Source organism: Hemiscyllium ocellatum, chromosome 7 (genome assembly GCF_020745735.1).
Source record: "Hemiscyllium ocellatum isolate sHemOce1 chromosome 7, sHemOce1.pat.X.cur, whole genome shotgun sequence".
Lineage (NCBI taxonomy): Eukaryota > Metazoa > Chordata > Chondrichthyes > Orectolobiformes > Hemiscylliidae > Hemiscyllium > Hemiscyllium ocellatum.
In genome coordinates, this window is record NC_083407.1 from 94,364,448 (window position 1) to 94,377,407 (window position 12,960).

The 12,960-nt window shown below is 46.1% G+C and overlaps 1 protein-coding gene across 1 annotated transcript in view; it reads left to right on the plus strand.

The window, feature by feature from the left end:
• Window positions 1-12,418, plus strand: part of s100b (S100 calcium binding protein, beta (neural)) — a 28,527-nt gene extending 16,109 nt beyond the window's left edge. Inside the window, exon 3 of the mRNA XM_060828060.1 lies at window positions 12,157-12,418. The gene's annotated coding sequence lies outside the window, so the exon portion shown is untranslated. The remainder of the gene's footprint in view (window positions 1-12,156) is intronic.
• Window positions 12,419-12,960: the final 542 nt, after the last annotated feature.

Here is a 12,960-nt window from a genome sequence, read left to right on the forward strand (position 1 = left end):
AACGGTGGTCATATTCGAGGTCGTAATGGGCCACATAATTCAAAGTGACGTGGTAGGGGTCCCTGGGGGGATGATACGTATGTGAGGCTGGGACGGATTGGAGCCACTCTGTGAACTCCCCCAACAGACCTTTGTGGCGTGAGACATACAGGAGGCGAAGCCAGTATATATTGATGGAGGTAGCCCGTGAGTCTTCTGAGGTGGGGGTGAGCAAAAACTGTCCCACGTCCCCTAGGTGCAGGGAGCGCTCCCCGGGCCAGAGGAGTTGCAGCCCTTTGGGTGAGCAGTGGATACAGACGCCTAGCTTCGTAAGGGCATCCCGCGCCAGCAGGTTGACTGGGCACTTAGGGGCGAGGAGCAGGGGTATGGTGATTTTTTGGCCTCCGATAGTGATAGTGGCTGGCCTAGTGTAGGGTTGATGTGCAATTGTCCCCGAGAATCCCACAGTTTCCTGTACCCTGTCAGATAAGGTGAGTCCCCTCGGTAGCCTGTTAATGGTGGATGCAGATGCCCCAGTGTCAATGAGGAAGAGGAATTGTTCCCCGTATACTGAGGCGCAGATCATAGGGGGCCGGCTCGGGGGTGTTGGCTCGGGGCACAGGGGACTGTAAGATTCTCGTGGGCAGCGTCAATAATCCCCGTCGGACCACTGGGAGCGACCGTAGTCTTCGTGGTGCCGTGTCATTGCGCCCTGCGCTAAACCCTGCATTCTTCTGCCCCTGGTCTGAACCCAACCACTCATTCTAGCTGCGTCCCTGGGCCTGGTGTCAAATTGTTGCCTGTCTCCTTCCCCGTTGCGGGGTATTGAGTAGCGGGGCATAAAGTGGTTGTCATTGTGCGTGTGGCAGTCGCGGGCAAGATGTCCGGATTTGTTGCAGGACCAACAACGAATGTTGCGGCTGCAGTCATTGGAATGGTGGTCTGTTCCCTTACATTTCCAGCAGCGGGTAGGCTGTTGGCCCTTCCTGGGCAGCCGCAGAGCGTCGGCCGCTAATTGCGGTCGGCTGTCATGGGGGGGCAGGTCATGGTCCTCATTGTCAGCCCTATCTGGGATGAAACGTGGGGGGCCCTTGGGTGCACTAGGTTGCTGTGAGCTGTACATTTGGGCGGCCGGCGAGACGAGGTCTCGCGCCGCGCCCTTAGCCCCTACCTGCTCCAGGATTTTGCCAAACTGCTCCATGAGCTGGACTGTTGTCTTAGTGACCTGCCCTTCGGCTTTCATCTTTTCAGAGGTACGGTATCTTGTCAGGTAGTGGTGGACCTGTTTCCTCCATAAATCATCCTTCATTGAGTCCACCCCTACAAGGTCCTTTAGCTTGCTCTGTACTGGGGCGGGGAGTCCCTCAGTTACCCCCTTCCGAAAATGTGCCGTTGCCAAGGGGGAGCTGTCTGGTCTTTCCCCTGTCCCTGTCTCCCAGAGGTCCCAAGCACGTGTTAGGTACTCGTGTATATCTTCTTCATCCTTTAGCCTGAGAGTTCCCAATGCATCGAGGGAAAAAGTGGTGGGGAAGCTATCTCGGAGGGAGCGCCAGACTATGTTTCGGTATAGGTCGAAAGGGGCGGTCTCATCGGATCGGGAGCACCTAGCCAGCCTTTCTGCCTCTTCGGCCCGAACGCGCACCATGATTGTTCTAAAGTCAGCTAGGGCCAATTTTTCATGGCAGGTTTCCCTTTCAAAAGTAGCTATCCAGGCAGACGCGCCGTTAGCAATTGGTGGGAGTTTTCTGACTAGGGCATCCAGATCTGTTCGTGACCAGGGCACATATTTGTCGACACCCACACTAGTGGCGAGGAGAGGCGCCTGGAGAAGCGGGGTGGTGTCCGCGGTGTCGTGTAAGGGGCTGTAGTGGGCTCGCGGGATGGGTGTGTAGGAGTGAGGTCCCAAATACCCCAGGGCCTCATCCTCATCATCTGAGACGGCATGGTCAGGTGGGGCGGTGAGCTTACCCCCACCTTTCACAAGCTTGCCCTGGAGGTGTGTTCCGCGGATAATGAGAGTGTTATTGTCTGGTGCTAGGGGAAAGTCCCTCCCTTGGGGCTTGGGAATCGTATGGGTTACCGGGTCGGCCCTGATGGAGTGCTTTCTCATGACAGTAAGGCGGTCATGTCTCCCCTGGAGAGGTGGCTTTGGCGTTGGGAGGATCTCCCGCTCTAAGACAGGGGTGTGTTCGTCCCCCTGTACTTTGATCTGTTGGACTTCCCATTTGTGTGGTAAGGTCTCGGACTGGCCGAGATCGCACAGGTCATCGGTTGGTTGCAGGAGCCCCGTATCAGCTTCCATGCCGGCGGCAACCAATCGGGTCAGGAAGTTTAATTTTTTCCCATGGCTATTGAGGACATTTTCCAGCCGCTGTGTCCTACGATCAGCGGCCGGGTCCTCATAGGCAATGTTGCCGTCCACGAGCTTGACTACAGGGGCTTGTAGGGTCGGCCCTACGTAAGATGGTGTATTCGGGGCAAGTGGCGCATTGTGTGCTGTGGTCGGGACCGTGGGGGATACAGGGGAAGTAGATGGGCCTGATTGGGGGAGAGTGTAAGGGGGCGGGGGACTGGGTTTGAGCAGTTCAGTTGGGGCAGGGTGTAGGGTAGTGGGCGTGTGAAGGGTAGGGGGAAGGGGGTAAAGTGGGGCCTGGTTGGGAACCCACTCAGGCTCATGCTCCGGGAGGGGGTCGTGTTCGTTCTTAGGAGGCGTCTCAGTTGGCGGGGCAGGCAAATGGGCCAGAAACCTTACTAAGAGCTCCCGGAGGTAGACAGATTCGTCATCTGCTGTAGCAGGAGGCTTTGACAGAGTAAAAAGAGTTTTCTTAGTCTTATCTTTTCTCTCCTTCAAGGTGTGTATATTGGCCTGGAAGCGTTCAAAATTTGCTGGTGTGAAAAAGGGCTGGTGATCCTCAGGGAACCAGTCTTTGTTCCGCCACAGCTTGAGGGTATTGTCGAGGTAACGGAGTTTCCGCTGAGCCTCTTTGGCGGTGTTATTCTCTCTAATTTGTGTACGAATTTCGTCCAGCACCTTTCCCGTAAGGGGCTGAGGTGCCGGGGTGCTCGGGAGTGGGGTGTGTTCACTGGCGTGTGCATCAGGTGGAATGGAAACGGTGGCAGTGAGGTGGTGCAACTCTCGGGCAGGGGCGTCCGAGATGACTGGGGCTGTGGTGGAGGTACAGTGGCCCGCTTGCCACTGTGGGATGAATGTGATTAACAGTTTCGTTTTCCACCCCGGGGAATTTTCGGCGGTCGGTGGTGCCCAATCAGTAGGGGGTTTCCCTAGGGCTATTGTTTGCCGCACTGAATAGTGCGGCGAGAGTAGGAGGCCGTTTAAAATTTTGGTCATTAGCGCCGTATCTGTGAAGGTCTGTTTTAGTCTCGTCAATATCAGGTCCTTTTGGGCGGGCGCTTGGTTAAACACTTATTCCAGTGCTGTCTTGTGCACTGTTACACTGTCCAGTAATAATTGGGCATGCCAAGTTACGTCTGTGCCGACCGTGAGGTGCCACCAGGGCACTCCGGGGCGTAATGGTCGAAATTGGGTCATTTTTGGTGGTCCAAAGTTCAAGTCCCCCATGACGGATCTCACCTGGTGGGTACTGCTTTAAACCCAGTGCGTTTTTCAAAAGCCTGACTTCGCGTGGCAGATTTCTGCTCTTAACAACCGGTCTAAGGCAAACGCCTGTGCAGGTAAACCCTATCCAGGAGATGAGATCCGCCCTCTGTCCCCTTAGAATGCTAGCAGCGAGTGTGTCTATCGATAGTTGTCGGAGTTAAAGTGCTTAATAAAAAGAGAAAGGATCCAATCAGTCAAGTGCGGTCAGCGCTGTCTTAATTAATTTCACTAAGCGTCCAGGCTCCGTAAGCCACGCTTTTACCTTAACTCAGAAAGCTGCGTCCAGGATCCGAAATCCACGCATGAACTTTACTGAAAAAACCGCGTCCAGGATCCGAAATCCACGCGTAAAACTCAAACTGAAAAAGCTGCGTCCAGGATCCGAAATCCACGCATTAACTTAACTCAAAAAACCGCGTCCAGGATCCGAAATCCACGCGTAAAACTCAAACTCAAAAAGCTGCGTCCAGGATCCGAAATCCACGCATTAACTTAACTCAAAAAACCGCGTCCAGGATCCGAAATCCACGCGTAAAACTCAAACTCAAAAAGCTGCGTCCAGGATCCGAAATCCACGCATTAACTTAACTCAAAAAACCGCGTCCAGGATCCGAAATCCACGCGTAAAACTCAAACTCAAAAAGCTGCGTCCAGGATCCGAAATCCACGCATTAACTTAACTCAAAAAACCGCGTCCAGGATCCGAAATCCACGCGTAAAACTCAAACTCAAAAAGCTGCGACCAGGATCCGAAATCCACGCATTAACTTAACTCAAAAAATCGCGTCCAGGATCCGAAATCCACGCGTAAAACTCAAACTCAAAAAGCTGCGTCCAGGATCCGAAATCCACGCATTAACTTAACTCAAAAAACCGCGTCCAGGATCCGAAATCCACGCGTAAAACTCAAACTCAAAAAGCTGCGTCCAGGATCCGAAATCCACGCATTAACTTAACTCAAAAAACCGCGTCCAGGATCCGAAATCCACACGTAAAACTCAAACTCAAAAAGCTGCGTCCAGGATCTGAAATCCACGCATTAACTTAACTCAAAAAATCGCGTCCAGGATCCGAAATCCACGCGTAAAACTCAAACTCAAAAAGCTGCGTCCAGGATCCGAAATCCACGCATTAACTTAACTCAAAAAACCGCGTCCAGGATCCGAAATCCACGCGTAAAACTCAAACTCAAAAAGCTGCGTCCAGGATCTGAAATCCACGCATTAACTTAACTCAAAAAACCGCGTCCAGGATCCGAAATCCACGCGTAATACTCAAACTCAAAAAGCTGCGTCCAGGATCCAAAATCCACGCATTAACTTAACTCAAAAAACCGCGTCCAGGATCCGAAATCCACGCGTAAAACTCAAACTCAAAAAGCTGCGTCCAGGATCCGAAATCCACGCATTAACTTAACTCAAAAAACCGCGTCCAGGATCCGAAATCCACGCGTAAAACTCAAACTCAAAAAACCGCGTCCAGAATCCGAAATCCACGCGTAAAACTCAAACTCAAAAAGCTGCGTCCAGGATCCGAAATCCACGCATTAACTTAACTCAAAAAACCGCGTCCAGGATCCGAAATCCACGCAGTAACTCGACTCAAAAAACGCGCATTAACTTAAGGCTAGCCATGGATCAATTAGTCACTTCAGTACCGCGATAACAGGCAGGTATTAGTGAAGAAGTGAGAAAATAGCTTACCAGTATGGACTCTGCAACGTTGCTGCCAAACTGATTTAAAAGTACTGTTTGTGTTGGTGAGGATCAGGGAGCAGACAAAGACTGACTAACTGGAAAAATTTACCTACTGGAAGTCTTTGCTTTAACAGGCGCTTCCTCACCTTTTAAAAGTTCGGCCGAAAGTTTGTCTGCCCTCCGGTCCGCCAACGTGGCCAAGTTGCGGTCGTCTCTTTCCCTTCCCACGTTCAGGCTCACCATCTGTTGAGACGGAAACCGAATGGTCTCGTCTCTACGTGTTCGTTGGAAGGAGAGATCAAACCGGCTAGAGTTTGGAGCAAAAACACCGTTTATTACAGAATCAAAACTGGTACACTATACAACGAATTCAAAAGCATGCAAATTCGTTGGAGAAGGCGTTCTGTCTCTCCCTTCGGATCTGGTGCAGTTATACTTCGCGCTTCTTCGAGTTCCCGGTCAGGTTCCCCTTGTTCAGCTCTTTCATTGGTCGGTTCACCTGTCTGTGAAGGGATTAGTGTCTCTATTGGCTGCCCAGAGATACCTGTCCCACTCCTGCTGTGCCGAACAATGGGTAGACATCCTGGGTTCGGCAGTTTCCGATCTTGTAAATTAAAAGTTTATTGTTGGAAGGGATTCCTCATTGCCATGCGTCTGGCTGTCTGGGCGTTCACAATAGTTCTCCATAGTTGAATATACAGATATTATCATTTAACATAGGACCCGAATGAGTTTGACGTCAGCGGAGGCATTAGCAAGTACTTTATCAATCAAGTGTGGTATCGGTGCGATTTACACTATCCGATAGTTACCGGTTTCCTTTATTAACAATGAGAGTGTAATAGGATGATCTGAAACTGGCGGACATGTTCTAATCCCCCAGGAATGTGGCCCCAGGCAGACAGTCCTGCAGTGGCTGGGTTTACTTTACATGGCTGTGTTTTAGCTGGTATCTGACAGTGTCTGCTTTAATAATGGTGCTCCCCTCCCTAGCCCCAATGTAGGTACCCCGATAGCAGATTCTCCCCAACATATGTATAGCATGACTTCTTTATTCGTGTACTCCTAATGCTTTTACAATAAAGGCCAATATGCCATTGCTATCCTGATTGCTTGCTTTACCAAACTTTTTTGATCCTTATGTAACTGCACATGCATTTCTCTGAACATCAAGGTCCACAAGTTTTTACTCCTATTTTAAAAAGATTCTGCTTCTTTACTCTTAACACCAAATGGAATACCTCAGACTTCGTATTATACTCCATCTGCCACCATGCTGCCCTCTTACTTCATCTGCAGAGCAACCCGTCATAATCTTGCCAAATGGTGGAGCTTGATCAAGTGGTGGAATGCCTACTCTGGTCCCATTTCCTTTTTGTTCCTTGAAGTCTCTTTGTATCATCCATCTCAGCCAAACATTCCGCCTGGCTTTGTATCGTCACCAGACTAAGACGCATTACTCCCTGTTTCTTTGTCTACGTCACAAAGGTAGATTGTAAATAGTTGAGGATGCAACACTGATTGTTGCAGCACTCTGCCAATCACAATCCATCAGCTTGGCAATGCCCTATTTATCCCGACACTCTACCTGTAAGAACTGACATTTTATGCAAAGAAAAGTTAATTCTACATCACAGTTTTGCTACAAGGGAGGGTGGGCTTTTCGATGAGCAGCTTTTGATCTTGATTTGGGGTTTAACCTTATGCTGTACCAGGTCTGGAAGCATTGGGTGTCAGTTAGCTCAGTTGGCTGGACAAGTGATTTATGATACAGGGTACCACCACAGTATGAGTTCAATTCCCCACTCCAGTTGAGGCTGTTATGAAGGATTCTCTTTCTCAGCCTTTCACCTGAGGTATAGCTGCCCTCAGGTTAAGCCACCACCAGTCATCTCTCCCTCTCAATCATGAGAGAGTTGCCCTGTGGTCTGGTAAGACTATGATGACCTTAGCTTTATTTGCACCATATCTGGGAGTTCATGTCATGGGGTGGAAAGAAAGAACTTTAACTTATAATTTTGCAAAACCACCTTAAAATGTTGCATGTCATTTGAATGATTAATGAGTGCAAATCCATAAGTTATCTTGTTACATGTAAACAATGATGAACTGAAAAACTAATCAACCTACTCCTGTTAATGTGGACTAGAGATAAAACTTTAGTCAAGCCAACTTTTCTTCAAACAGTGTCAGAGATCCGCAATGTTCATCCGGCCATTCTACTTAAAGTATGGTACATTCAGCACTGAAACAGTCCTTTCACTCTGCACAGGATTGTCTGCCTAGATTAAGCTCTGAAGTCATTGATGGGGATTGGAATAGTGAGGGGAGAGTGCTACCACTGACCCAAACCAACATCATTGAATGCTGAACCAAGATTTAAATTCCCAACATTGGCATTCTTCATCCTTTTTAACAATATTAACCAAATGATTAATATTAATACAACTGTCAGTCTGCTTAGTGCCTCTACTTGCTTGCTAGGCTATATTTGTTAAAAGAAAGACCCGATTGGAGTGGCTTCAGTATTTTGTGAAAATCTGCAACTCCTTAGTAGTTGAAGCACTCTCTAAATGGTTGTGAGGTGACTGGAATTTATGATATCAAGTACACAGCCTTCTGCTTCTACAGAGACTCACAGATCCTATTGTTCCAATTCAGTCTTTACTGTTTGCCAGTCATCGCCTCTAATGCATTTTTATTTATTATGGTTAAGGAATTGGAAAGAATTGGAGAATGATTTGAAATGGTAGACAAAGGGACTAAGCTTGGTATGAGATCATTCTGCCAACTCTTTTCTGCATCACTGAGCAAGCCTGAGTCACATTGCCAAGTTGGTGCCAATTTAGGCCTGGTTGTGGGCACAATTATTCGATGGGTCTGCAGCAATAGCTTGATAATATGCAGTTTCTCACAACTGGCAAAGGCAGGAGACAACTTAATCCCACCATTTTGCTTTAGATTCATCATTGGAATGCAGAGGTGAAAGCCTAGAGTAACAACCAACAGCACAAAATTAACTTGCCACAGCACTGACTCTCCTTATTCATATTGTCTCTCAAGGGACTTGTACTAGAGTCACATATTTCTTAATCCAGACTTAAAGTGAATCCCTCCACTCTACCTGTATGAAATTGGCATATTATACAAAGAAAAGTTAATTCTGCATCACATCTTAGCTATAAGTGAGGTTAGGCTATTCAATGAGCAGCTTTTGATCTTGATTTGGTGTTAAACCGTGTGACGTATCAAGGCAGGGAAGTCCATCGGCATTGGCGCATGGTGTAGCCAGCATGTACTTCTCTATACTACAAAACATGTATTCACTAACAAATGAGACAGACAGCTAGCAGAAGAAGTGGGCTTGTCTCGCGAGCGATCTACAGTGACTTTAGTCAAGTTTCTGGTAATTTGTTTGATCAAACTCCAAGACAAAATGTCTCATTGTACCTGACAAAGCACAACCAACCGAATCAATACAAACTCCCTTCGAAGCCCTAAGCATCTCATCAGATCACTGCTATTCAGTACATCAGATTTTGATGTTAACTTGTGATGGAGTCACATTCTGTACACATATCTATTGACATCTATTTCACCATTTCTACTGATACGAGACTAGACTGATGCAGTACAGAGGAACAGGTGTTGGCTATGCCATGCAGTTATGTTCAGGAACTTCCCTACTTGATTCCTAGTCTGGATTACCATGAATAAGAAATGTCTGAAATAAGGACAAGTGCCTTGAATGAAAATGTGGATAGATAGAGTTGTCATCATAGCCAGTTAATTTTTCTTTGCTGTTCATCGTGCAACAGAACACTCAATACTTATTGATTTCACATGGTGAATAAAACACTGAACTAAACTGTCATGTCAAAAATATTTTACTTGTGATGGACCTTTATTTGGCAGAGCTACAGTGCACTATGGACAAAGGAAGATGACTTTGCACAATGGCATAGTAATACATCCTAGATTAATAACTCTACCCCTTTACAATCATGGTCGGGACTGAATTTCTCAGTTGGATTCTTTATGTAAATTCCTTGGGGTTGAATTTACATGGCTTTGACTGGAATTAATGGGACAGTAACAGCTTGGAATGGAGAAGATGGCATGGCTGACCAGTTAAAGGCGGTGGTGTGGTGGGGCACATTGTGAAAGGGGATGAGTAGCAGCTCTTATCTTGGGAATCGAGATCCTGATTAGCGGAGCAATCAAGTGCTTGACAGGACTAGAAGGAAAACCCAAAGAGGATCAGCCTGGAAGATGAAGACATGATAATGGGTAAAGGATACTCTTCAGGCAGAAAGCTTTTTCCAAGGTTGATGTAGTGGAATTCCTCATGGGTCAATACTGAAACCCTTACGGATCTTGGTGTGGAAGGGACAATTTTAAAGTTTGCAGATAATACAAAACCCTAATAGAATTGTAAACCGTGAGGAAGGCAGAGTCAAAAAAAATTCACAAGTTGGTGGAGAGCTAAGTGGTTGATGAAGTTTAATTCAGAGACATGTGAGGTGATACATTTTGGTACAAATATGTTGAGAGACAAAACAAAATAAAGGTTACAATACCAAAGTGTATGCAGAAGCAGATAGACCTGGCTGTTTATGTGCAAAAGTCATAAAAGGGGCAGGACAGGTAACGAGAGCTGTTTAGGCTTCATTAATAGAGGCGTGGAGTACAAGAGTAGCAAGGCTACGCAGGAGCTGTATTAGATACTGGTTAGATATCAGCTGAAGTACTGCGTTACAGTTCTGGGTGCCATACTTTAGGAAGGATGTGAAACCATTGGAAAGAATGCAGAAGTGACAAACAAGAATGGTTCCAGGAATGAAAAGCTTCAGCTACGAAAACAGACTAGAGAAGTTGGAACTGTTTTCACTTGGAGAAGAGAAGGCTGAGGGGTCATTTGATTGACGCTTTCAAAATTAAGAGCAATCTGGATATGGTGGATAGGGGACATCTAGTCCTCCTCATCAAAGAATAGTGGACCAAAAAGCACGGTTTTAAAGGGTATTGCAAAAGAAGCAAATGCAAAGTGAGGAGAAAGCTTTTCACAGAGTGAGTTGCCTGGGTATGGAGTGCAGTGCCTGTAAGAATGGTGATGGCAGGTTCAGTTGAAGCATTTGGGAGCACATTTGATGACTGTTGAAATAGAAACGTTGTGCAGGGTGGGGTTAAGAGGCAGGAAGGAGTTTGACGTGAATTTGGCACCAGAGAGCAGGGTGCAGATATAATGGACCAAATGCACTGCAGTATTTGTGACTCTGTGAGAACACAGAACTATCTGGGGAGTTAATAACTAACAAACCAAACTTGGTGGACCAACCTGCAACAATAAAAGAAGCAAACAAAGAGAAAGAGAGCAACAGGAAGAAGGCCGAGGAGATAAGGGCAGCAATAAAATGCATCTCAAAGATTATTGATAAAGCTATTTGAAATTGATTGGATTGTTGGAGTTTCTCCTCAAAATGATAATGTGGAGGAGGCTGGGGAGGTGATGGAGGTGAAAGACAAAGGGGAGACACAAAACTTGTTTCTAAAAGCCCAAGCCACATCAACAGCAGGAGCAAATTATGGCAGAGGCTAGAATCTGTACGAAAACAAAAACATGCTGGAGATTACAGCGGATCAGGCAGCATCCAGGGAGAGACAACAAGCTAATGTTTCAAATCTAGATGACTCTTCATCAGAGCTGACATAAAATGTGGAGGGGGCAGCATTTATGCTATCATTGGTAGGGGGTTACGGGGAGCGGCATAGGGGCACGGTGCTGGACAGAAAAGATGTTGATAGTTCAGATTAAGTCATTGGAATGTGAGAATGGCAGAACAATGATGTGTCTAACTGCCAGACTTGAAAGAACAGGCATCGCGTTGGAGTGGCAAAAAGGGAGAGAGGACATGGTGATAGAAAACCGTAACAAGCTAAAAGAAAAGGAAGGAAGGGGGTTCACAATCTGAAGGTGCTGAACTCAATATTTAAGTCCAGAAAGTTGTAAAGTGCCCTAGTCTAAAGATGAGATGTTGTTCCTCTAGTTTGCAGTGTGATTCACTGGAGCATTGCAGCAATGCCGAGGACAGGACAGGCAATAACAGTTTAGGAGTCGGAGCGAGAAGAACAAGCAATAAGACTTGAATATAAAGTGAGCAAGATTCTTGCGAGACTCAGAAAGGATACTTGCACACAATAAAACAGTGACTATGAGAAATGAGGATCCAGGTAGATCACTAAATCAAGTAAAATTATTTGGTAAAGAACTGTGAATAGCTGGAAGGGGAGTTACAAGGATAAAGGTGGTGGAATACTGTATAGCTATTGATTGCCTGAGGTTATGTAAACATCATGCTCAGAAAAGAACCAAGTCAAAGATGTAAAATGTATGAGAGAAGATCTGATTTGGTAAAATTCTTTTTCTGTGTACTTTAGAGTGCAGGGATCAGGGATATCTTACAAAATGTAGAAAACCTGATAAGAGTTCAGCTTGTCTCAGTTTATAGCACCCTTGTCTCTGAGTGAAAAGGCAGTAGATATAAAGCTCCCCTGATAGTTAGAGCAGTTCATCATGGCCCATCAATAACCATCAAATGTGGCGTTTCCAGAGAATCCTGCAACTATGGAAGTGAGTGGTCATGCCTGTTTTAAATTCCATTTTTGTAAATAAACGACGACCTCAAATAAGCCTTCTGTCACATAAGTGTATATGTTAGAAAATGCTTTTGTTTCAACTGCAGAGCAGTGAATCATTAGGTTCCCAGAGAAAGGTCCTTCAAAATGCATATCAGTAGATTTGTTTTTGGTTAAAATGTACTAAACATTATTTCAATTCATTCACCCTCTTTTCCTTCACAGGGCACTGGAAGCAAATCTCAGAGCAGGGTACTGCCTATTAGACACTGCAGAAGTAATAAGCAGTTCCAGGCAAGCACACCGTTTTGCAAACTAACCTTCACCTCTGTGTAGATGTGAAGAAGCCCATTACGCTGCATAATGCACAGGGTTTCAGCTCCAGGTACTGATGAACAGCACTAATTTGGAAAGCAATGTAACACAAGCGAGGCTGACGAAAATTGTGTAATGCCAAAAGTTGTTTAATCACGTAAAGAATTAACAATACCTCTTAGTGTAGGTGATAGACTGAATCAGTGAACAGTTAAACATGCTTGTAATGGATCTCTAAATAAAATGAGTCACTTTGGACAACGGCACAATTTTGTCTGGCTGTTTTAATTCCAACACTCTCCCAAAATACTGAACCTGCTGAGCACTAGTTCCATGAGCACTGGCTGATCTCTATTTCTTGTGTGAGCTTCAGTGCTGAGTGGTTGAAGGCCATTTCTCAGTGCCTTACATTGGTTACCTATAGCCACTGAATAGAGAGAGTGGAATCTCTGCCTGTCTTTTGCCCAGTCCGTTTCCCAAACCCAAGATGTTGAGGCCATTTCTACCATCTACCAATAATATGTTCATATATCCCCTTCAACATAACAAAACATCTCTTATCTCAGCTGAGAACACTGAGTATTGTTGACTGCTGATGGAGCTGAATTTGATGTGTGTGCATGCATGTGTGCATGTGAGAGAGTGTGTGTGTGGATACACAAGTGAGAGAATGAGTGTGTGTACACATGAGTAAATGTGAGAGTGAGTGTGTGT